This window comes from Pleurodeles waltl, chromosome 8, assembly GCF_031143425.1.
Source record: "Pleurodeles waltl isolate 20211129_DDA chromosome 8, aPleWal1.hap1.20221129, whole genome shotgun sequence".
NCBI classification, from domain to species: domain Eukaryota; kingdom Metazoa; phylum Chordata; class Amphibia; order Caudata; family Salamandridae; genus Pleurodeles; species Pleurodeles waltl.
The window spans coordinates 332,684,318-332,709,813 of record NC_090447.1 but is presented as its reverse complement, the minus strand read 5'-3'; the positions used below and the strand labels follow the sequence as shown (position 1 = coordinate 332,709,813).

Here is a 25,496-nt window from a genome sequence, read left to right as displayed (position 1 = left end):
GTGCCTGCCTATTTCCAACATGATGCCCCTGCACAGTGTAGTGCAGATATTGTCAGGAAACAAGTTGGGGCTTGGACTGTGCCCTGTGGCCATGTGATCCTTTTGTTCTCTGGACTGGCCATTGGCCCTTTCTGGACATCTACTCCTATTATTCTTTTTCACATAGACAATATGCTGGCTGTTGGCATCAAATTGCAATATCAATTAAACCTAAATGTAGTCCTTGCATTATTAGGACGTGGGTCCTGTGACACTGGTTTTCAACTGCAGCTGGTTGTGTGTATGGTGTGTGTGTGAATGGTGTGTGTTGTGCTTGTGTGTGTGTCACTTCCCTTTTCTTACCTCCCTCCCTTGTGTGCTAGGCGGATGCACTCACCGTCATCGCCATTGGTGTTCCCGGTGGAGCATGGCATAGAAGAGAATCCGGAAGACATGTAGTTCCGGTTCCATGGCGGTGGTGGTCTTCTCTGTGTCTCTGATGAGGAGTCTTTTGTTTACTTTGCAGTGTTTCCACCAGGTTTTGATGGCATTGGTACCGCCCCGTGAATTGTGGTGGATTGCTATGTCATAATATGGTGGGTGGTACCTTGGCTTCCGCCTGGCTGTTGATGGCTGCTGCCGTGGTCAGTGGTGTTAACACCCTGGTGGTTGGTGTGGTACATTGGCTGTCTATGGGAGTTGTCACCGCCATGGTCATAATTTGGCAGTGATTATCGCCAGGCTGTTGGCTGTATTAACACCACTTTAACATTCACCGCCATTTTCATAATGACCACCATTATGTAGAATTATACTGCACAATTCGTATTATCTTGATATTTTGACATTTTAACACACATAGATAGCAAAGGAAGCCTAAACAATGTGCAAAATACAAAAGTTTCTTATTTAAGAAAAATAGACCCAGTCACTAGACCTACTGTAAGTGTTATTCACTAAAAGTTTGTGATTATGCAGGAACACTATTTTACTAAGAAATATAAATGTGTGTTTTACAAGAATTGTATCACTGCAGGCTAATTTTCTTGTTGGAGTTAGATGGTATTACTGCCCTCAACAGAAAACAGGCCTACATGTGCACACATCTTGAAATACGTTTGTATCTTTTATTCGGCATATCTCAGGTTGCAAAACTGATCATCAATTTTAGGGTTACTCTGTGTCTACACCTGGGGTTTTAGAAACACATTTTTCCACTAAGGAATGGTCCTGCACTATGGTACTGAACGTTACATATGTGTAATGCATGTACCTGCATAGACTTAGAGTTTAAAAGGAGAATTAAACGATGCATTGAAAGAACCGCTAGTCTGAGAACAGTATCTGTGGTATAGCATGAAATTCCACAAATAATGCAAACAACATTTTCATTCTAACAAATAATTATTATTTGCAACTATTTGAATCACCCTTAGATATGTACTGATATTTTGATGATGATGGAGACAAAAGTCCTTCCCCAGTCCATCAGTGCAGGTCATTCATACTGTTCGCGCAAAGGTTTCACCGCATTAGTTCCGATTTAATGCCCGAATAGAGCAGCTGGTATACGAAAGACGACCAATCAACTGTGTCATTGTGGTATTATTTCACAAGTTTAGGTCCGTTTGACCTAGAATGCTTTTAAAAAATAAATTCTGTATATTATGTAGCAACAGGAATAAGCGGGAAATTCAGTAAATCTGTAATGAGGCTGGAATCTCTGCCGCTACTTAGGGGGTCAATGCAGCCCCACTCCCGCCGCGGCCATCAGGACATCCCCACTGGGCTGGCAGGCGGAAATCTGGTTTCCGCCCACCAGCCCAGCGGAGATCTCAGCCGCAACACAGGTGCCGGCTCCAAATGGAGCCGGCGGTGTTGCGGCCGTGCGAAGGGTGCAGTTGCACCATCGCGCTTTTCACTGTCTGCACAGCAGACAGTGAAAAGCTGCATGGGGCCGTGGCAGGGGGCCCCTGCACTGCCCATGCCAGTGGCCCCAGGGGCCCCGCGACTCCCCTTTCCGCCAGCCTTTTCATGGCGGTGCAAACCACCTTGAAAAGGCTGGCGGAGTGGGACTTGTAATCTCCTAGGCAGCACTGCAAGCAGCGCTGCCCTGGAGGATTACTCCAGCCGGGACTAAAGTGGCAGGAAACCGCCGGTCCCGGTGGTGCGACCGCAGCGCTTCCGCCACAGTTGTAATACCAGGGATTTCACTGCCAGCCTGCTGGTGGTGAAATCCGCCAAAACAACCCTGGCAGTCTTTGACCGCCAGGGTTGTAATGACCCCCATAATCTCTTAGCTCTAGTGACCCAGTAAAGGTACAACATAGTTTTGAACAGTGGCACTCACCCCTGCACAGTGACACACTGAAGATATGCAGCTTCACGGAGAGGCAGAGGTGATAAGCTCTTCCTCTTTCGTTTACAGAGATCAATGATGGAAGAGAGAATTTATTTCACAAAGGAACTATGGGGCAGATTTAAGAAAAGTGGTGCTGCACCAAATGCAACAGCACTTTTTTTTGCACCCCTTAGCACCCCCCTAACGCCACCATGTGTGCACCATATTTAAAATATGGTGCACCATGGAGCAGGGTAGAGGCAATAGCATCACAATTTTTTATACTATTCGGGTACGGTTCAAAATGTTGGTGCTAATTCTGAACAGTACATAGGGGCCCATTGTATCCAATGGTGTGCCCCCTTTTAACGCCTGCTCTGAGCAGGCATTAAAAGTAGCCACAAAAAATGACACAGTGGAATCTCTTAGATTCCACTGCACCATTTTTTAGGTCACCCTAACGGGGGATCGCCCCCTTTGCATACTTAATGCATGACGCATGCATAATGTGGTAGAAAGGGTTACAAAGTGGAGCACTATGCATTGCGTCACTTTTTAAATATGGTGCGGCAAATTTTGAAGACTAACGCCACATTAGCGTAAAAACAATTATGTTAATGGGGCGCTAGAGCTTCTTAAATCTGGGCCTATGTCTTATGGACATCTCTCAACTTGTCACCTCTCAGATGTCGATGGTTTGACATGAAGAAATGCTCCCGCTCAAATTGTCCGTTTGAAACGTTTTTTTAATAATGAATATTTAGATACTCAGAAGCTGAAAAAGTGATCCCTTTCCAGTATATGATGACAACAAGGTCACACAGTCCAAATTAAATTAGGGTCAATTGAAAGGTGTCTCTTACACTATAGTTAGGAACAAATAAGGATGTCTAACTTAATTTCTTGAAGAAGTACATGCATTTCGGAAGGTATGTGCCTTGCACTCTGAGTTCCCTTTCGTTCAGACTCATCAGAATACACAAGAAAGGATTATGGGTCTGATACATTATCTGGCTGTGGCATTACAGTGCCCACCAACATCACTCCCCGGGTCACGGGGTACACAAACGGAAAAGAAAACAAGTGTAACTGTGCGATGGTCATTTGTATGATTCCTTGAATATTGGTTTTCTACACGTAGGTTTTATGACTGTACGACGAAACAACGACTTCAAAAACAACTACTGCCTTAACAACGAGGTCGGAACACCGACCTCGTTGCTACTACTAATGATTTTACCACGAATGCCTTAACAACGATATTTCGTTGTAAAGGCATTCCTGATAAAATCATTAGCAATAGGCACCATTCACCCTACATCCCTCACCCCACCCCCCCAACCCCACCCCAACACCTAAAACCCTCTGACCCCCCACCCACTCCCCAAAACCAAAAACGCCCCACCCCCCCAACCCCACCCCAAAACCTAAAACCCCCTGACCCCCACCCACTCCCCAAAACCAAAAACGCCCCACCCCCTCAACCCCACCCCAAAACCTAAAACCCCCTGACCCCCCACCCACTCCCCAAAACCAAAAACACCCCACCCCCCCAACCCCACCCTAAAACCTAAAACCCCCTGACCCCCCACCCACTCCCCAAAACCAAAAACGCCCCACCCCCCCAACCCCACCCTAAAACCTAAAACCCCCTGACCCCCCACCCACTCCCCAAAACCAAAAACACCCCACCCCCCCAACCCCACTACAAAACCAAAAACACCCTGACCCCCCACCCCTCCCCAAAACCTAAACCCACCACTTACCTTCGCCAACTCACTTCTTTGTACCTTAACCACGCATGTTCGTTGTTCAGAACATATGTAATTAAGGCACAAAAAACCGGAATCGTGGTTAAAAAAAGCGTTGTTGCGCTTTTGTTAACCACGAATTTCGGAAAAAAAAAGTCGTAAAAAAGGATGTTTCCGAGGTTTTTTTTTTCTACTGAGCAGTGAGGGCGGGATTCCTGCATCGGCTTCTGTTAAATGGACAAGCTCTTCCTATTTACAGGAAGAAAATATTTTTTTATTACTACAAGTGTGCATAGTAAAAATATGTAGTGCTTGTGGGCCACAGCTCCTGAGCAGCACTATGCGACGTTTATAGTAGACAATGGAGGAAACCTAAATTCTCCACACGTCTAATATCTGTCATTGTGCTTGGCCTATCAGAATAGAGGCACAAAGCTTCACACTGGACACACATTCTTTAGAGGTGGGGCATGACAGGCATTCTTCTCTACTATTATTATTGTTTTGAAAGTATATTTTTTAGTTCTTTCAATAGATATCTTCAACTGTCTGCCCCCTCAGACATTATTTGAAGAAAGTGCCATTCGCGTTTTGGATCTGACTAGTAGATTATTTCAGTCTCATCATCATCATCATTATTGGCTAATAGGTGCGCAGTCTGCCTTAAGAATGCTTCCCTTTACAGTGCGCAGACAGTAAAGGAAAGAGTCAATATACTGCAATGAAGGCACATTTGTGCTCCTAAAATTGCTTCCATTCAACTTCTGATGTTCCTGCAGGGATAGTTGTGCACCTTGATGGGATTTTTTTTAACCTAAATGTGATTTGCTCCAAAATATTACATTGCAGCTCACTTTGTGCTATTAGTCGTTTTGCACCTAAGGGTGATTTCCCCCATACATGAGAGTTGTACTTGTAAACGTTAACTGCACTCATACAGATGTTTTATTGTATCAAGGCTGATTTTCACCTCAATGTTCTGGCAGCGTAATGCGATGTCGTGCTCATTCACGTCTTTTAAACCTAATGTGACTATCACTTTTTCTCTTTGTCCTGAGCATTTTTGGTTACAAATATGCCATACCGCTGCTGACATTGTACCAAGGTTGATTTTGCATCTGTATTTTTGCGTACATAAATAAGAATTTTGGGCCAGATGTACAAAACTTTTTTGTGCTCGTAAAAGACCGTATTTGCAGAATCAGGCGGTTTGCGACTGCAAAAAAGCTTTGTCTTATGTAAAGACCCTATGTTTGCTATTCAGTAACATATTACTCGATCGAAATGCAGTCGCAAAACATTTGCAGCTTACCACCAACTTCAAGTTAGTGGGAACCCATTTGCAAATGGGAAGAGGTCCGCAAGTGACCCTTTCCCTTTGTGAATGTGGGTGCAAATATTTTTTCAAAGTACGGACCAGTACCTACTTTTAAAAAATAGAAAGAAAACTTTTCATTATACTTTTTGAAATGTATCTCGTTTTCCTTTAAGGATAACGGGCTGCATTTCAAAAATAAAAAGGCAGTCGTAGACATAGTGGTCTACTGACCCCAGCAGGCCACCATCCCTGTGACTTTGGCCATTCTCAATGGGTCGCAAATAGCGATCTACCTCATGAATAGTGATGAGGAAGGGCTATTTGTGACCAAATGAGAATCCCTAAATGTGTCTGAGACACATTAGTACATTGCTGTTTGCGATTTCCTAATTATGAATCACAAAAATTAGAGGGCATATTTAAGAAAAGTGGCACTGCACACAGTGCTGCACCACTTTTCTTTCACCCCTTAGTGCTCCTCTAATGCCAAAATATGTGTGTCGTATTTAAAATACGGCGCACAATGGCGGTAATTAGGGGACTAGCCTCTGAATTTTTGACGGTAGTCTGGTGCTTTGCAGGATCAGCGGCAAACATTCTGACGCTAATCCTGCAAAGCACCTAGAGGTCCACTGTACACAATGGAAGCCTCCTTTTAACGCCTGCTATGAGCAGGCAATAAAGGAGGCAAAATATTTCCTTGCACCATTTTTTTGCCGCCCCCTAATGGGGGTAGCCACTTTTACATACATAATGCCTGGCACAGGCATAATGTAGCACAAAGGGTTACAAAGTGGTGCAAAGCATGCATTGCACCACTTTGTAAACATGGCATGGCGTTTTTGGCCTTCTAACGCCACATTAGCGTAACAAAATGAAGCAAATGTGGCATTGGAATGGCGCTAGGGGCTCTTAAATATGCCCCTTAGTTCCTTTGTTCCCAAAAGTGTTTTTTCATCTAAATGCATTTAGCAAATTAAGGTGTTATTGCACCTAAATGTATTTCCATACTGATAATCTTGCACTGCGTATGATTTTGTACATTTATGCACCTATACATGTTTTTGCACCTTGAGGGTCAGATTTACAAGGCCCTTACGCCCCTTAGCGCCACACTTGTGGCATTTTTTTTGCCACAAATGTGATTCTAATGGGCCACTACCATAGCGCCATATTTACAAGGTGGTGCAAAATAAGTTTGCGCTACCTTGTAAACCCTTTGCGCCAGATCATGCATAATATGTGCATGATGTATGAAAAGGGGCGTTCCCTTGTTAGAGAGTCACTAAACATGGCACAATGGAATCTACAGGAATCTACAAGGAGGCATTAAAATGAGGCTCCCATTGATTTCAATAGGCCTCCTAAATCTACACTGGATTAGTGTAATTGTTTTACACTAATCCATTATAGCGTTATAATGGTGAAAAAAAAATGATGCTACTCCCCCTAACATGCACCATGGTGCGCCGTATTGTAAATATGGTGCTTCCATGGTGGTGTTAGGGGGCGTAAGGGGGCATCAAGAAAAGGGGAGCATCACTAGTGATGTGCCACTCTTTTGTAAATATAGCCCTAGGTTTCCTAAATGCAGTTTTACATCTAAATGCAATTTTGTACCTCAATTTGGTTTTCTACCTAAAGGTGAATGGTGCTCCTAAAAATGTTTCCTGAATCATGCATGGGTGGTACCAAGGACGAGTTTGCACAGTAATATAATATTGCTATTACATGTAATACCACAATCTAATTGTAAGAACGGCGATGTGGCGCCCTACATTGATTTTTGCATCTAAACATAATTTTGCTCCTAATTTTGAATTAGGCTCCTAAAATATTCCACAATCATACTAATTTTGGACCTCAGTGTGCTGTCAACAAAACACAAGCAGATATTGATGCACTCTATTGATCCGAATGTGACCTCTTTAACTCAGATTTTCTCACATTACCGAGTGATACTTCATGGTTGCACATTGCAACTGCTGCTTATTGAGTTTTCTTCCTGACATCAATAAACAACTGATTTTTGTCGAATTTATAATATGTTAGAGCGGGTAATGTCTCCTACTTGTTACACAGGCACGTTAACCTGTCCTGGATGCCTAACTGCATGTATATGTGGTATCCTAACTTTTTACTTGGGCCTGGTGTATTTTAAGCAGATGCGCAGATATCTTAGCCTGTCTTTGACCATGAGGTCTTGGACCTGTCCTATGACCTGGAGAGGGGCACTATGTGCACCTCCATTATTGGCAGTGGGCTACTGTCTCTGTAATGGGTTTAGAATTTAAAGTGGCGGTGGTAGCATAGCATGGTTATAGGAATCATCAGTGTCATCATACCTTTTTATTTGGGTCTCTTTGGTTGGGGACTACTGGCTCACCTGTGCAAAGTCCTGCTTCTATGTGCATATCCAGATCACAGCGCTGACATTCCGAGTGAATGTTAAGCATGGCTGTGTTTGTAGCCAGTGTAGTACATGCATGGTGTGTGAATGAGCCAGTGCATGGAGGTTAGTGGGATCTATTTTGGATACCCCTGGCCTAGCACAAGATGACATTTGAGGACTGTGCACCCAGGCAGTGGAAGTGTATTGTTGACATTTCTGCAGCTTAAGGGAGGAGACCCACGCACTGATATGAGGGCAAAGGAAACAGGGCTCCTTAAGACAGTTTATGGTGCGCTTTGGTTAGCAATGACCTGCTGAATAGTCTACCTGAGGATTGTCATTTGGTTAACAGTAGAGTAGAAAGTGGGGCTGCAACTTTCCTGTGAAAGATGCAGAAGCCTCTAGGCGACGCCTACCCTTTTGTCTTTCTATGATTACTCTTTCATTTGAGCTGATGACAGACAGGTGCAGATACATCTCATTGTGCATATGTTGTGGGTGCGTCAGGAAGAGGACTGCCTCAGTGCTCCCTGCTGTGTGAAACTGCATTCAATACAAAGGCTGTGACTGGGAAGCAGCCTGAGATGAACACTTGAAAGAAGCCCATCCTCAACCTGCTTCTGCAGATCAAGACAGTAGATCCACATCCAATGTCTGGATGTTGCATATAAAAGTGGAACCCAAACCACCTCGCTTTATTTCAAGTTGACTATGACAAGGAAGGGAATATTCTGCAGGGTATGGGCTGTGGTGCAAAAAGGGCTGGTATCTGCTTGACAGTCAGTCTCTCAGAGTTTAGGAGAAAATTACCTGAAGTCAAGATTTCCAACTGGTGTAGCTGTGTGTCTGCCACGAAGCACTTAGAAACCTGCCTGCCAGCTGAGAGTGGCCTGTCTTGCCCTGCAGCAGGAAAGACTGTCTAGAAACAGCAAGGTCCAGCATGTCCCTGGTGGCTGTGAGATTCCCAGTAATACGAAGGAGAAACTGACTGAGATCAACTTGGGAGGGCCCTGGTGCTTGTGGAACCCCAAGATTCACACTCTGGTTTTTGGTGGGAACTGTGATACTGAGATCCTGTGATTGACCAAGGCCAAGTCAGGATGGTGATTCCATGACCCCTGAAGGCCCAGTAATAAAACTGCGGAATTGCTGAAGGTGCGAGTGGGTATCTGTAGTACAGGGGTGCCCAAATAATCCTCTAGAGTTTATGCTATCATACAGTCGTATAAAAAACCTGAGCCCCCCTGCAAAGTACAAGGAGGGGGGCCCCCACTCAGTCAGGAGCTCTCAAGCCATGGCCCTACCACTCTTGCAAAGCGTACTGTGCTGAGGGTTACCCCTGGAGCTTGGAAGCCCCCCTGCACCACAGGGATCGGAGGGCTCTTACTACACCACCGCTATCATATCAGACAAAGAGAAAAAACTCTAGTTTGACAGTTCTACCTTATGGTGCTTAGTTGACAAAAATACATGTATTATTATTCGATATTTGAAAAATCTCTTTTCAATACATTAATTCAGTGCTTACATGAAGGTACCTCCTTTCAAGATCCTCATAACACCTGAACAAATATCTCAAGTATGACCATGCAATTTGAAAATTTCACAACCATTTATTCTGCAGAACATGTAAATTGAAATGTTAAAATGTTCAATATGTTAAACACATTGTCCTTCTATATAACACGTTAGTAGACTATGGGCCAGATGTATCATCACAGCCCTTTGCGATTCGGAAATAGCGATTTTTAAGAAATCGCTATTTCCGACTCGCAAAGTGCCATGTATCACATTTGCGAACCAGTAATAGCGATTTCTTAAAAACCGCAAATGCTATTACCGAATCGCAAATTGCGATACCGCCCCATTCGATTTTTTGCATTTCCAAAATTGCGATTTCTGAACCAGAAATCACAATTGTGGAAATGCAAAACCCCAGGGTGCTGGGGGGCTAAGGCCCCCTCTGCTGCACCCCAAAATATTTTTTGGGGACATGTAAGGTGCACACATGCCAAAAGGGAATGTGTGCTTTACATGTACAATTTAAAAATGTATTATAAATGCATTTTTTAATTTTGCACATGGTTACCACCAAGTTCAACTTGGTGGTAATTAGCGATTCCTAAATGCCAAAATCGCATTTAGGAATTGCTTCATACATGTGCTAAGAAATCACAAATAAGGAATCCTTATTTGCGATTTCTAATTTAGAGAGTCGCAATTTGCGACTCTCTAAACAGGGTCGCAATTTTAAGGAATCGCTGTTTTAGCGATTCCTTAAAATTGCATTCAGAATGAATTTCATACATTCTGAAATGGCATTTTGCATTCGCAAATGGGCATTCGCGCTGTTTGTGAATGCAAAATGCTTTCATACATCTGGCCCTAAGAGATGGCCAATCCTAAATTCTGACTATGGTTCGTCTGGAGATAGTCCACTGTGTCCCAGTCTGCAGAGTTTTTTCATGCATTATGTATCCTAGTAGGGTTAAGACGATGGTCTGCAACTAAATTATTCCTTTGGCCTTTCAAAGTGGATTTCTCATGATGTGTGATGAAATAATTTTGGTCCAGCAATTTATGGCCTCCTCAGGAAATAACAAGAGAATGTGTCTCTGCTTAGAAAATAGAAAGTAACAATGTACCTAAGTCCTGTTCATAGTACTTTAATTAATCCCAAAAATATTGATGTGCACTATGGTGTTCAAAAACATCAAGTAGGGCAACTTATGTGGCATGCAGAAGAAAACGTGAAATTATAGATTATGCAATGCAATGCCAAATAACCAATTTCCATAAGGGAGCAAATACATTTGAAAGTCAAACTGGAACTATGTTCAGGACCATCCAGGATGTGGGAAAGGCATCCTTTTTGCCCTGATCGCCCCCCAAAACTTAGGACTGATACTGTTGGTTACTGACTCTGACTGTGCCCTGGGCACTGCTAACTAGTCCTAGGGCCAGTGCACTGTGTAAAATCATATATGCAGATTAGATCTAATTATAATTGGTTCTGACAACCTACCTGTATGTCCCTAGTATATGGTAGGGCATGTAGGTTTAAGGAACTCAGCATAGATAGTGAACCCATAGGTGCACTGTTGTGGTGTCCAGTGTCATTGTAAAGGCAGGCCTGCCCTGCTGGCTGTTTTTGAGCTAAAATTAACCCAAATTCGTCTTTGGAATTAAAAGTACTTCCAAAGTCTCAAACTACCTTATTTTTGTAAATAAGTCACCCCTAAGGTCTGCCCTAAGTGCCCCAGGGTGGGGTGCAGTGTAAATTTAAGCAGGGACTTTATAAAATATGTTTTATAATCCCTGGTGGGGGAAAAACAGCCACATTCGTTTTTCCCTATTGTAGTCAAAAGGCTCCATAGGCCAACATTATGAGACTTTATTTGAAAATAATAAAGTCTCATTTTCAATAGAAATGAGCCAAATATTGCACGTTTGGTATCAAATTAAATGTTATAATAAATCCAACAACTTGCCAATGGTGAATTTAATATAACTAGCACAGTGAAAGAGTTTTAGAACTCGTTCTGAAAGTTACCAAATTCAGCCATAAGGTGCCCTTTCCTGATTGGTCAGCCTCTGGCAGCCTGAGCCAGGTTAACCTAATGAGGTGTGAAGTGGACTGCGCTGACACAAAGGAAGCATCTGGTGGATGGAGAACTGCTACAGCAGATGGGAGAGCAGTATGGGGGAAGAGTAGCCAAACTGGTCTTCCAAGGATGGAAAGCCACTTGGGACAGAAACTGGACCTCCTCCATTTCTTGCTACCCACAGATTACTTTAGGAGAGGGGCTGGAAGGGGTATGTTAAGAGAAACTTAGCAACATCAGTGGGCGGACTCAGCGAGAGCTAAATTCTAAGATTGCGTTTTTGCCATCTTGGATTTTTAGTGAATGTTGATACCTGAGATTGATTTTTGCCACACTTCCCAGAAAGCGGTCACCCCAGAGGGTGGTAGTTTGCAGTGCATATTGGACAGGAGCACCCTCATGCCTCCCAATCCTAGGAGCAAGGATAAATGTGGCAGAGCTGCCCCACAATTCAGATCCCTGCTGGAAGAAGATACTGGACAAGAAGGACTGCCCTGCTGGACCTCTGGTCTGCACCTGGACATTGCACTGACAGGGACTGCACCAGCTGCACACTGGGCTTCAACAAGAAAATGACTTTGTCTTGCTTCTGCAACTCAACAAGTGGATTTCCTGTAAGCAACAGGTACAAAGGAGCTGACCAGAGTCCCCTGCATCAACAGCCCAGCTGACCAGTGTCCAGTGGCCATTTGAGGATTCTGACCAGGTGCATTCTGAGAACTGTAGTCTCAACTTCCAAGAAGCAACTCAGAGCTGCTGGAAACTTGGATCAATTTTGTGGACACTTTAAGGATCCACAAAGGACTTTTGGAAGAAGATCCAGAAGTTTGGAGAAGTTTGGAGCAACTTTGAAAAAAAGCTCTATAAGATGACCGATCCATCGACAAGAGTCAAGCCGGCAATGTCGAATTGTGACCTAGCCTGAATTTCCGATTCGTCCAGCTGAAGTTCTGGAGCTTTTCCCCATTGACAAGACTTCCAGGAGTTGACTGGTACCCCACACTGAATCACGCTGGCGCTGTTGCCTTACAACCCGGCCTGAAGAGGCGCCTCGCTCGACAACCAGAGAATAAGTTCCAGAAAATGTCCAAGTGTGAAGGTAAAACTTTGACTGAGGCTCTCCCTCTCAGTGTATCTGAGCAGGGCTCCATCACGGTCAACCTCAACTTTTGACTTTGCCCTGGTCGAGTGCAGCCTGATGTCCCTGGTTGGCGGTTTTGTTTTTTAGGCACTAGAAAGCTATTTTTCATTTGATCTTTAAAAAGTCATTGGTGTTGGATTTTTAGTGTGAGTTGTGTTTTACATATTTTCTGTTTTGTTGTTATTAAATGATTTACACACCTGTCTCCTAAGTTAAGCCTAACTGCTCGTGGGCCATGCCACCAAGGGTTGAGCAAGGATTAATTAACTGAAACCTTGACTGAACCTAGTGGGGGGTTTGTGGCCTATTTCTAAGTGTAGGTACCTACGTACCCTTAGCAATAGCCCAGTTTTGAACACAGGAATAAACCACAGTATAGGAGACCGCAAACTCTGTAGCTTGAAAAACTTCCTCGTAATTACCAAAATAATGTAGTTCTGCTGGAGGGCAGTGGAATGGAAAACAAGATGAATTTTGCTTCCCAAATGATTTGTGTAAAAGGGTGTCTAGTTGCAGAAGAGGAAGGCTTAGAGTGTCTTCAGAGAAAAAAAGCAAGAGCGCATCACCAAAACGCTTTTTTCATTTTACCAAAAGGCTTCTGGTAAAGACATCAAAGCAGGTCAGCAGACAAAACATCACAGCCAAAGTTAATATGGGCAGAGGAACATGGTGGTAAGGGATCTTAACTAAAGCTCATTATGTTCAACAGGCACCAGAGAAAAATCTCCTACTTACTCCTCGCTGAGGTTGGAGGGCTCTAATTATTCTAGATGGAGAATAATTAGCAAAATCAGTCTGTCACAAGACAAATCTCGGGCAGCAGTGCACTTGTCCCGCTGGCCTGTGCTTGTGCAGGCATATGCCCGTGCTCACATATAATGGCACAAACATGAAAGGGGAAGATCCTAGGACTAAAGAGGAAACGGAGCTCTTCGAGAAAAGGAACATAAGCCACCGTCTTGTAGTGGGTTGTCTGAATAATTGGCTCAATACAATATGGCCCCCATTACAACCCTGGCGGTAAATGCTGCTTACCGCTGTGCAGAAGACCGCCAACATACCGCTGCAGCCGCAGAATTCCGCTACAGCTATTACGACCCACAGCTAGGAATCCGCCATAATACAGACACCCACACAAGTCCGCCACACCAAAGGTCAGTGATAAACTGCCGATAACAAAACCTCCACCGTCACGCCAACAGCAATATGCCCACACTATCACGACCTATGAATCAACATGTCGGTATTTCAACCGCGGTAATTCATTGGCGGTACACACCGCCGTGCTCAAAATACACACACAAATACAAAACACAACCACATTCGACAATTTGAAATACACACACCTGATACACATACACACACTAGACCCACACACCCAATCCAATATAAAACACACACCCACATTACCCACAAACCCTTACTACCAGAAATTTGAAAGCAGGCCAGTGAGAGACACTACCTAAAACAACACCAGCATCCACAGACACACAACACCATCACTTACACAACATCCACGCACCTCAAACAACCCACACCAACACATCCCCTCACACATCACAACATACACCACCTCACACATCAACCACACCACATCATGGCACCTCAATGACACCCCTACAGGACCCATACCCAATGTCACCGGACAGGAGGTGCCAGACATATCCAGTTCCCCCACAGAAGAGACCCACAGTGATGACAGCAGCTCTGCACAACTGGATCAAGATGACCAGCCCGGCCCATCAGGAACTTCAGGACAGTCAGATCCCCTGACACTGGCACAAGCCACCACAGAGCCTCCCCCACAGGAAACACCAGCACAGCACCCACCCAGCGGGCCTATCCCTCTGTCCCCAGGACACGTCAAACAGCAGTGTGTCCACCACTACAGGAAACCCAGGCAACCCCACTAACACAGGACGATCAGGGACCTGGGGGCAGTGGGCAAACGGTTCAGGGGACAGAGGCACAGGACAACAGGGAAGCTGGGAGGACTGCTGTGCGACAGGGTTGGACAGGCCCAGGGAACCCACTCTCCATAAGGCACTCTCCAACATCATTGGAGCTTACCATCATTCCCAGGAGATGATGGCAACGGTACTGGCCAAGTTTCAGGAGACCCAGCTGCTGCAGGAGGAACACTACCTGGGGATCAGGGAGGACTTGAAGTCCATTAACAACACCCTGGTCACCATTGCAGGGGTGCTGCAAGACCTTGTCAACACCAGGAGGGACACAGTGGCACAACAAGGGGCCCCTGACACTAGCCTGGATGATGAACATCCCTCCACCTCCGCCGGTGCTAGTGGACAGGAGGCACCACCACAGGAACACAACACCAGCACCCCACTCCGTGCAGATGGCGAACCACCCCGCAAACGGTCCCTGAGATCCAGGAACAAGACAGAGAACATTGCCAAGACCCCCACCAGGAAATGAGACCCCCCTGAATGACACCCTTCTGTCCCACTTAGTCACCCTGTCCATCCTTCAACTGCCATTGCTCCACTTCCTATGCCCCTTTGGACAATGCACCTGTGAAACAAATAGACTGGACTCTTCCATGGATATTCCTCCACCATCCCCCCAGCCCATTTTACAACCCCCTCCACTTATTAGCACAAAAATAAACACACTTCAATTACAAAACAATCTGGAGTCAGTCTGTGCTTTCACAAACGTGTAATTGCAATAACCATGGAATATAGCAACGTCAATTTACTTGTGCACATACCAATGTAACACAGCTGTAGGCCTGGAGGAAATATAGCAGAGGGCACAAAGTGGGACCAACATCTGTGAAATGGAAATGCAAAGTGACAAGTCAGGGTCCATACAATGAGTGAAAATAACAGACTTATGCTAGCTCCATAAATTGTATGAGATGTGGGAGGCAGTGACATCTTACCTGTGTCTCACTGGAAGTATTGCATGATTATGTTGTTTCGGTTGTCAATATCCTCTTCTTCTGCCTCCTCTTCTTCACTGTCCACAGGCTCCACAGCTGCCACAAGACCACCAGCTGGCCCATCCTCCTGCAGAAAAGGCACCTGCCGTCACAAAGCCAGGTTGTGCAGCATACAGCAGGCCACGATTATCTGGCACACCTTTTTTGGTGAGTAGTAGAGGGAACCACCTGTCATATGGAGGCACCGGAATCTGGCCTTCAGTAGGCCGAAGGTTCGTTCGATCACCCTCCTAGTTCACCCATGTGCCTCATTGTAGCGTTCCTCTGCCCTTGTCCTGGGATTCCTCACTGGGGTCAGTAGCCATGACAGGTTGGGGTAACGAGAGTCACCTGCAAATATCGAGGGACAAATGTTAGACACACACTAACCCTTAGGGACAACCCCATACCCAGACACCTATTCACACTGTATTGGGTCCTTGGCCTCACCTATTAGCCACACACGGTGCCTCTGGAGTTGCCCCATCACATAAGGGATACTGCTATTCCTCAAAATGTAAGTGTCATGCACTGAGCCAAGAAACTTGGCATTCACATGAGAGATGTACTGGTCTGCCAAACACACCATCTACACATTCATAGAATGGTAGCTCTTCCGGTTTCTCTACACCTGTTCACTCCTGCGGGGTTACCAATGCCACATGTGTCCCATCAATGGCACCAATGATGTTGGGGATATGTCCCAGGGCATAGAAGTCACCTTTCACTGTCTGCAAATCCTCCACCTGAGGGAACACGATGTCGCTGCCCATGTGTTTCAGCAGGGCAGACACCTCTGTGGAAAACACATTAGAGAACATTGGCTGGGACATCCCTGATGCAATGGCCATTGTTGTTTGAAAGGAACCACTTGCCAGGAAATGGAGTACTGAAAGGACCTGCACTAGAGAGGGGGTATCCCTGTGGGATGGCGGATAGCTGACATCAGGTCTGGCTCCAACTGGGCACACAGTTCCTGGATTGTTGCACGATTAAGTCTGTATGTGACTATTATGTGTCTCTCTTCCATTGTCGACAGGTCTACCAGTGGTCTGTACACCGGAGGATGCCGCCATCTCATCACCTGCCCCAGCAGACGTGCCTTATGGAGGAGAACAGCGAGCAGAGAGTCTGCCAACACTGAGGTATCCCAAAATGTCATTTGCACAAATTTATTAATCCTCAATTTGCCTGTAACTGTAAGTATTCCAGGCCTACATAGGTGTGACGCAGTTATTATCAATGCCATGTGGCCCCCTGAAATGGCGGCTGCCTGACCTGTAAGATGGGACAAGGGGATATGAGGTAACTGCGCTGGCATTGTACACCGTCGGGGTCTGCGGTCAAAGACCGCGGTGCAATTCTTCATTGGTTAACATTGGGCCCTATGGGTCTGAGGAGCCAATGATGATGTACGCCGGCGGTGACGGTACGCACCGCCGCGGAGTGACCGCCATTTTCTGTCTGTTCACTCACTTGATACCTGACCTTCAACAGGGGAGGACCTACACTGCAAGTGCTGCTGTGACCTCAGTCTGGAAGCGAAGATGGCTCATGTGTGTGGGGAAAAGGCCCCTGCCTTCACTTCGGAGGAGTTGGAGAAACTAGTGGATGGGGTTCTCCCCCAGGACACGCAACTGTGCAGCCCTCCAGACAAACAGGTGGGTACACTGTGAGCATGCTGCATCGGCAATTACTGTTTTGAGTGGTGCGGATGGAAGATACATGGGGGGGCTGAGGCCTGCATGTGTGGATGGTGAGTGTATGTGCGTCAGGGCAAGGGTGTGAACGGGGGGCAATGAGTATGACGGTCCGGACGGGTAAGTAATTTCCTTTCCCCATTCCTCTAGGTCAGCGCCCACCAGAAGAAGGGTATTTGGCGTGCCATCGCCAAGGACGTCCGGACCCTGGGGGTCCACCACAGACAGAGCACCCACTGCCGGAAAAGATGGGAGGACCTGCGCCGCTGGAGCAAGAAGATGGCGGAGGCCCAGCTGGGGATGGCCTCCCAACGTGGGAGGGGTTCCCGTCGCACCATGACCCACCATGAGGTGGGAAGTGGGTTCCCCTAGGCCAGGGCGATCTTGGTAGGCAAGGTCCCTTGTGAGGCAGGCTATGTGGCACCCCAACCCCACTAGTGTTTAGAGCCATCTACACCTAGTCAGGCTCCTGTGACTTCCAGGTGTGCAGCAATTGGGCTTAGGCCTCATACCCCATGGGCCTGTGATTAATCTAGGAACTATAAGTGCATGGTGTAGTGCAGAGGGCTGCTCACTGTCTGTTGTGTCTGCCAACAGTAGTGGTGTTGCATGCACTGAACATGTCTTTCTTCTGTCTCCCCCCACCATTTTGTGGTCTCCCTGTTCTTGTGTGCAATAGCATCATCAGGCGGAGGAGCATTGACACCAGAGCAGGAGGGAGCTGCATCCCACTTGGCCCTGGAGGGTGAAGCCACGGAGTCTGAAGCCACCAGTGGGACGGAGAGCGAGGGGAGCTCCACGGCGGGGACAGGATCAGAGACCAGCGACACGACTCCTTCTCTGATGGGAGGTCCCTTGCGGTGGTGGGCCCCTCTGTGCCCACCGCATCAACAGGTACAGCCGCTAACCCCTCTACCAGCACCGCCATCCCAGCAGCCCCTCAGCGTGTGTCCCATGCCCGCTCACTCAGGAGGGTGGGCATCTCCTTCGCCCCAGGCACATTAAGCCCTGCCCCAGTCAGCCCTGCTGCCCTCAGTGAGGAGGCTATTGACCTCCTGAGATCCCTCACTGTTGGGCAGTGTACCCTTCTGAATGCCATCCAGGGTGTTGAGAGGTATTTGCAATAAACAAATGCATACCTGGAGGGCATTCATTCTGGCCAGGCAGCCCAACAGAGAGCATTTCAGGCTCTGGCATCAGCACTGATGGTAGCCATTGTCCCTGTGTCCAGCCTCCCCCCTCCAATCTCCTCCACCCAGACCCAATCCCCTGTACCTCAGCCTTTCCCAAGCACACACTCAGACCAGCATGCACACACATCAACACACAAGAGTGGCTCAGGCAAACATAAGCATCACACATCCCACCGGCACTCACACAAGCATCATATCCATGCACACATACCAACATCCACTTCCTCCACTGTGTCTCCCTCCTCCACGTCTCCCTCCTCCCTCCCAGTCTCATCTCCACTCACACCTGCAGGCACTACATCCTCAGCCACTACCTCCATCACCAGCACGCCCATCACTACACGATGCTCACATGCACTCACCACCCCACTACCATTCACACATCCCCAGTGTCCTCTCCCAGGGTGTCAGTGAGCCCTCCTCCCAAAGTACACAAACGCAGGCACATACCCACCCAACAGCCATCCACCTCCCAACAGCCTTCAGCCCATGCACCTTCACCCAAATTCAGCAGATGTACACCTCCTACAACCACTACCTCTTCCTCCACTCCCAAACCCCCTCCATCTACCCGTCCCAGTGTGTCTAAAAAACTTTTCCTGTCAAACCTTGACCTCTTCCCTTATTCCCCCCCGGCCTTCCCCTAGGGCCAGGCTTTCCAGGACACAGCCCAGCACCTCAGCCACCACATCCCCAGGCACAGTGGTGCCAGCAACTGCGGGGTCATGGAGTGCGCCAACCATCAGGGCTGCCAGTGTGCCACGGAGCGAGGACAAGGACATTCCGCCACCTGCCAAGGTTAAAAAGGTGCCCACATCCCAGAGGGAGAAGCCGAAAACACCTGCCATCAAGGGGTCAGCGAAAACGAAAGGGGATAGTGGCAAGACAACTGCGCCACCATCAAAGGTGGGGAAGGGCCAAAAACTGAAGGGCAGGTCAGGAGAGGGCATGGTGGCACCGACTGAGGGACCAGTGTCACACCTTCTGTCCACATCCACGCCAACCTGTACGGCGGTGAAAACCGCCACCTGCACCGCCACCTGCACTGCCTCCGGCACGTCTACATCCGCTGCGACAGTCCCCAGCCTCTTCCCCGGTGGTCAGCCATCCGAGGCTGCAGGAGACATCCAGCTTTCTCCCTCAGCAGGTGCTGACACATGCCCCGCCGCCACAGACCCCGCCGCCAGCACTGCTGCTACAGACCCCGCAGCCAGCACCGCCGCAACAGACCCCACAGCCAGCACCGCTACCTCAGACCTTGCAGCCAGCACCACCACCACAGACCCCGCAGCCAACACCGGCCACACTGCAGGTGGAGCACTCTGGGCACCAAGCCCCCTTCAGAACCATTGGAGTATCACATCCACTACCTCAGTCCTTGGCAGGATAAGGCACTCTGGGCACCAAGCCCCTTCCAGAACCAGTGGAGTATCACATCCACTACCTCAGTCCTTGGCAGGATAAGGCACTCTGGGCACCAAGCCCCTTCCAGAACCAGTGGAGTATCACATCCACTACCTCAGTCCTTGGCAGGATGAAGCACTCTGGGCACCAAACCCCATCCAGAACCAGTGGAGACTTATGTCCCCTGGGCATGGCCATTAAGCATAGTGGCATGTAGGGGGGCACAAATCAGGCCCCCCTATGCCACAAAAAGAAAAAAAAAAATACTTACCTGAACTTACCTTAAGTTCCCTGGGATGGGTCCCTCCATCCTTGTGCGTCCTCCTGTGGTGGGCAAGGGTGGCAGGGGGTGTCCCTGGGGGCATGGGAGGGCACCTCTGGGCTCATTCCGAGCCCACAGGTCCCTTAACGCCTGCCCTGACCAGGCGCTAAAAAACGACGCAAAAGCGGCTGGACGTCATTATTTTTGACCCGCCCACTCCCGGGCGTCATTTTTGCCCAGGAGTGTAAATACGGCGCACATGCCTCATTTGCGCCGGATTTGCGTAGTTTTTTTTGGCGCAAATTCGACGCAAAACAAACTCCATATTTATACTCTGGCATTAGACGCGTCTAGCGCCAAAGTTCATGGAGTTTGCGTCATTTTTTAGCGTGGACACCTACTTTGCGTTAATGATATGCAAGGTAGGCGTTCCCTTCTAAAAAATGACTCCGAGGCATGTGTGCCGTATTTACACTCCCGGGCAAAAATGACGCCCAGGAGTGGGCGGGTCAAAAAAAATGACGTCCAGCCGCTTTTGCGTCGTTTTATAGCGCCTGGTCAGGGCAGGCGTTAAGGGACCTGTGGGCTCGGAATGAGCCCAGAGGTGCCCTCCCATGCCCCCAGGGACACCCCCTGCCACCCTTGCCTACCCCAGGAGGACGCCCAAGGATGGAGGGACCCATCCCAGGGAACTTAAGGTAAGTTCAGGTAAGTATATATATATTTTTTTTTTGTGGCATGGGGGCCCTGATTTGTGCCCCCCTACATGCCACTATGCCCAATGACCATGCCCAGGGGACATAAGTCCCCTGGGCATGGCCATTGGGCAAGGGGGCATGACTCCTGTCTTTGCTAAGACAGGAGTCATGTCAATTGGGGTTGGGAGTAAAAAAAAAATGGCGCAAATCGGGTTGAGGCAAAATTTTTGCCTCAGCCTGACTTGCCCCATTTTTTGACGCCCAAGCTCCATATTCCCCTACGCCGGCGCTGCCTGGTGTAAGTCATTTTTTTTGACGCACAACAAGCAGCTCCTCCGGCTAACGTCATTGAATAAATACGGCGCCCGCATGGCGCTTCAGAATGGCGTTAGCCGGCGTTAGATTTTTTGACGCACAACTGCGTTGGCGCAGTTGTACGTCGAAAAGTATAAATATGGCCCTTAGGGCCATATTTATACTCCGTTTGTGCCGGATTTGCGTCGTTTTTTTTGGCGCAAATTCGCCCCAAACGAACTCCATATTTATACTCTGGCGTTAGACGCGTCTAGCGCCAAAGTTCATGGAGTTTGCGTCATTTTTTTGCGTGGACACCTACTTTGCGTTAATGATATGCAAGGTAGGCGTTCCCTTCTAAAAAATGACTCCGAGGCATGTGCACCGTATTTACACTCCCGGGCAAAAATGACGCCCGGGAGTGGGCGGGTCAAAAAAAATGACGTCCAGCCGCTTTTGCGTCGTTTTTTTGCGCCTGGTCAGGGCAGGCGTTAAGGGACCTGTGGGCTCGGAATGAGCCCAGAGGTGCCCTCCCATGCCCCCAGGGACACCCCCTGCCACCCTTGACCACCCCAGGAGGACGCCCAAGGATGGAGGGACCCATCCCAGGGAACTTAAGGTAAGTTCAGGTAAGTATATATATTATTTTTTTTGTGGCATAGGGGGGCCTGATTTGTGCCCCCCTACATGACACTATGCCCAATGACCATGCCCAGGGGACATAAGTCCCCTGGGCATGGCCATTGGGCAAGGGGGCATGACTCCTGTCTTTGCTAAGACAGGAGTCATGTCAATGGGGGTTGGGAGTCCAAAAAAATGGCGCAAATCGGGTTGAGGTGAAAATTTTGCCTCAGCCTGACTTGCCCCATTTTTTGGCGCCCAAGCTCCATATTCCCCTACGCCGGCGCTGCCTGGTGTAAGACATTTTTTTTGACGCACACCAGGCAGCTCCGCCGGCTAACGCCGGCTAACGTCATTGAATAAATACGGCGCCCGCATGGCGCTTCAGAATGGCGTTAGCCAGCGTTAGATTTTTTGACGCACAACTGCCTTGGCGCAGTTGTGCGTCGAAAAGTATAAATATGGCCCTAAGTCCCTTAAATGTGAACTGATTAACCCAATAAACTCCAAATTTCAATGCCGAAATGCGGCGATTGCAAACATGATACATCAACCACTGGGGATGGACATTTTATCAGTCTAACCAGAAAGCAAAAATTCTTATATTGGTGGTGTCCTGGATTATATCACTGCTCATCTCACTTTCTCAACCGATCATATTAACCTGGATGAAAGGCAAAGACCGTGTGGCATCCCTTCTCAAATGCTTCCTATCAGACACAAACCTACTGCAACATCACGCCTCTCTCTACCCACAATAAGGCCTCAACCTGGATTCGTATAGCGAAAAACCCAATATAGATATCTAACTTTATCACAGTCGATTGGTCAGACCATTTTTTGATTTCCTTTAAAATCCTGATTATAACAGCCCCGGCTCAAAACAAGAGAAAATGGCAAAATGTGGTGACCATAAAGAAATTGACAACAATCATTGGCAACGCCAAAATATTTGGTTTTAATGTTCTGATGCATTCAAACATAGACATGTACAAATGTGTATTGACCTTGCCATCTGGCTATCTAATCTTTCTCTTTGGACACCTACCATGCCTGTGCCTCATTTTAATATTCTCCCTGCTTACAGTTCTGCAGTATTTGTATTTCCTAAAACGGCATAGCTGTTGCAATTGTACTGCTTATCCTCTGAATGTAAAAAGTAGGAACAGATTTAAGCAATAGTCCGGTATCTAGGGCCATCCGACCAAAATAGATTTTAGTTACACCTGGTGAAATACAATGATTTGATTTTCAATGAAAAGCAAGTCTTGTTCAAGGATATTCCCGTCAAAATCGTTTCCATTTCCACTTCTTTTTTAACAGAACTCACTGAGATTCATAAAATCGCAATACACTTAAAAAGTTCATTTTTCACATTCCACTCCCATTTGATTGGCCTAGCCACACACGAGTGATACCGTTTTTATCAGGGGTGTTTGAAATCATGTAATGTTTGCTGCCATTTCAAAAAAGTCAAACAATTATGTAAATTATGTTTTTAGTGAAATTTGGTTTGTCAGTATATTGTGTGATTCTTTCTTGCTAGGGCATATCTGGCACTACAAAAGCAATGTTACATACCGGCAGGGGACTATTTCTAGCAGAAAATGCCGCTCAGCAAGATTTTTTCTCCACAAACCAGTCTTCTGCAGGCAACAATTACAAACTGTGGAATTTCTCTAGGATATAGCCATCCCAACATGTTACGATCTATTTATTTTGGGAGAAGTGCGGGCCATTTCCAATTGACAGCAAATTTCAGTGTTTCACAGTATAGAAATGTGAGAAAAAGTTTTGTTTGCAATAGTGCAATTTTTGCAGAGCATCAAAGGTTAAGAAAGTGGCAGGTTCTCTGCATGTGAGACATCTCTGCATATCTCCCAGTCTCTAGTTTAAAAAAAATGTCGGATATTGGTAGGATGCTCTTTGCAAATGTCTTTGAAAAACATATGATCAAAATGCACCTAACATTGTTGTGGTTTTCACCTGTTCCTCTCCCATGTGATAATCTCCTTTACATATGTGGGTTATCCCTTTTATTGGAAGTATTGTGTACATGCTGTGCAGTAGAGCATTTGCAATTGGCAGCAGGTTAGTGTTTTACAGAACATAAATATGAGAAAATTGTGTTTTCTCAACAGTAGGTTGACCACTGCAGGGCATCTTGAGTAAAAAAACACTATCGTGGCGAATGCAAGTTATGTCTTAATTTGTTCCAACCGGTGTGTAGTTAATAAATTGTCAGGATTCGGTAAATGCACCCAGACATCAGGTTTCCTTGGGCCCAAAAAAATAAGAAATTCTACATGCCAAATGTATATGAAAAATGCACTCGATAGGGTTGTGATTTTAGCCCGTTCATCTGAGAAATATGCAACTCCATACATAAGCCTATCACTTTTACTAGGAGAAATGTAGGAATAAAAGCCCGAATTTAAGAAAAGTGGAGCTGCATCCAATTCAGCACCACTTTTCTTGCTCCCCTTATCACCCACTACCTCCACCATGTGAGCACCACATTTATTATGCGGTGCACCATGGCGCAAGGTGGGGGCAATAGCGTCAAAATTTTTGACGCTATTGATGAACTGTGCAGGATTAGCGCAAAAATGTTGGTGCCAATCCTGCAGAGTACATAGGGGCCCATTGAAAACAATGGCATGCCCTCTTTTGATGCCTGCTCTGTGCAGGCATTAAAAATAGCCTGCTAAAAATGGCGCAGTGGAATCTCCAAGATTCCACTGCGCCATTTTTGTAGTCTCCCTAACAGGGGAACACCCCCCTCGCATACATTATGCCTGGCGCAGTCATAATGTGGCTCAAAGGGTTACAAAGTGGCGCAATGCATGCATTGCGCCACTTTGTAAACGTGGCACGACAAATTTGGCCTCATTGGGTCACATTAGCGTCATAAAAAATTAGGCTAATGTGGCGCAAGGAGGCGCTAGGCCTTCTTAAATCTAGGCCAAAAGATGGTATGACATTTGCCATAGAATGTAAATTTGTGTGTTTCACACACATAAATATGGTTTTATGTTCCAAAGGTTTGGTATTTGCGGATCACACTTGGTAAATACATTTGGTGGGATCCACACAAGTCATTTGTCTTTAGATTTGCCAGGGCCTTGGGGCCTCTGGAGTTTCTATGTTGCCCTGGGTGTCAGGCATTGTGTGACATTGCGTACTGGGGCACTGCTGTCCAGTGCCCAGTGTATGTACTCTGACCCCTAAAACATGTAGAAATTAACTAGTCTCTGATTGACTTATTTTAGTTTTCTATGAGGCCATACTATATGGTGCCAAATATAAGCATCATACAACAGCAGAATAGGAAAGGGGCTACATTAAAAATTGGTCAATTAGACACAAACAAGCCAACAACATAGGTATAAAGTGCAAAAATGTTGAGGCACATTGGTAAGGAGTCTGGGTAAGTGGGATACATAATAGATAGTATAAGTACAATACCGGTGCAGATAATGAAATATACAGTCATTCTGACAAAGAAGGTAGCACAGAAAAAGGAGACTACGCATAGACTTAGCAAAAATGTGTTATAAACATCTTACTGTGTTATGATTTGCCATGTTTAGTAAATTATCTTCAAAGTGGGATGTGAAGATTGGAAGAGTGGGGGCAAATCTCACATCTCTGGGAAGGGAATTCCATAATTACAAGGGCATTCCATAGAAGGGTGTGTTTTAGAGCAAGGGTCAATGAGTTGAATGCAAGTAAATTGGCCAATTTAGTAATATTAGAAAATAGGTTTGGATGCTGCAATGTAGCAATCCAGTTTAGTGGGAGAGTCTTGCAGCTCTTAGGTGATAGTAGAAATGTTGCTTGTTGAGCT

General features: G+C 46.7%; 1 protein-coding gene across 1 annotated transcript in view; it reads right to left on the bottom strand.

Annotated features, from left to right (window-relative positions):
- Positions 1 to 25,496, bottom strand: part of NDP (norrin cystine knot growth factor NDP) — a 333,976-nt gene that overhangs the window by 288,233 nt on the left and 20,247 nt on the right. The gene's annotated exons all lie outside the window — the stretch shown is intronic.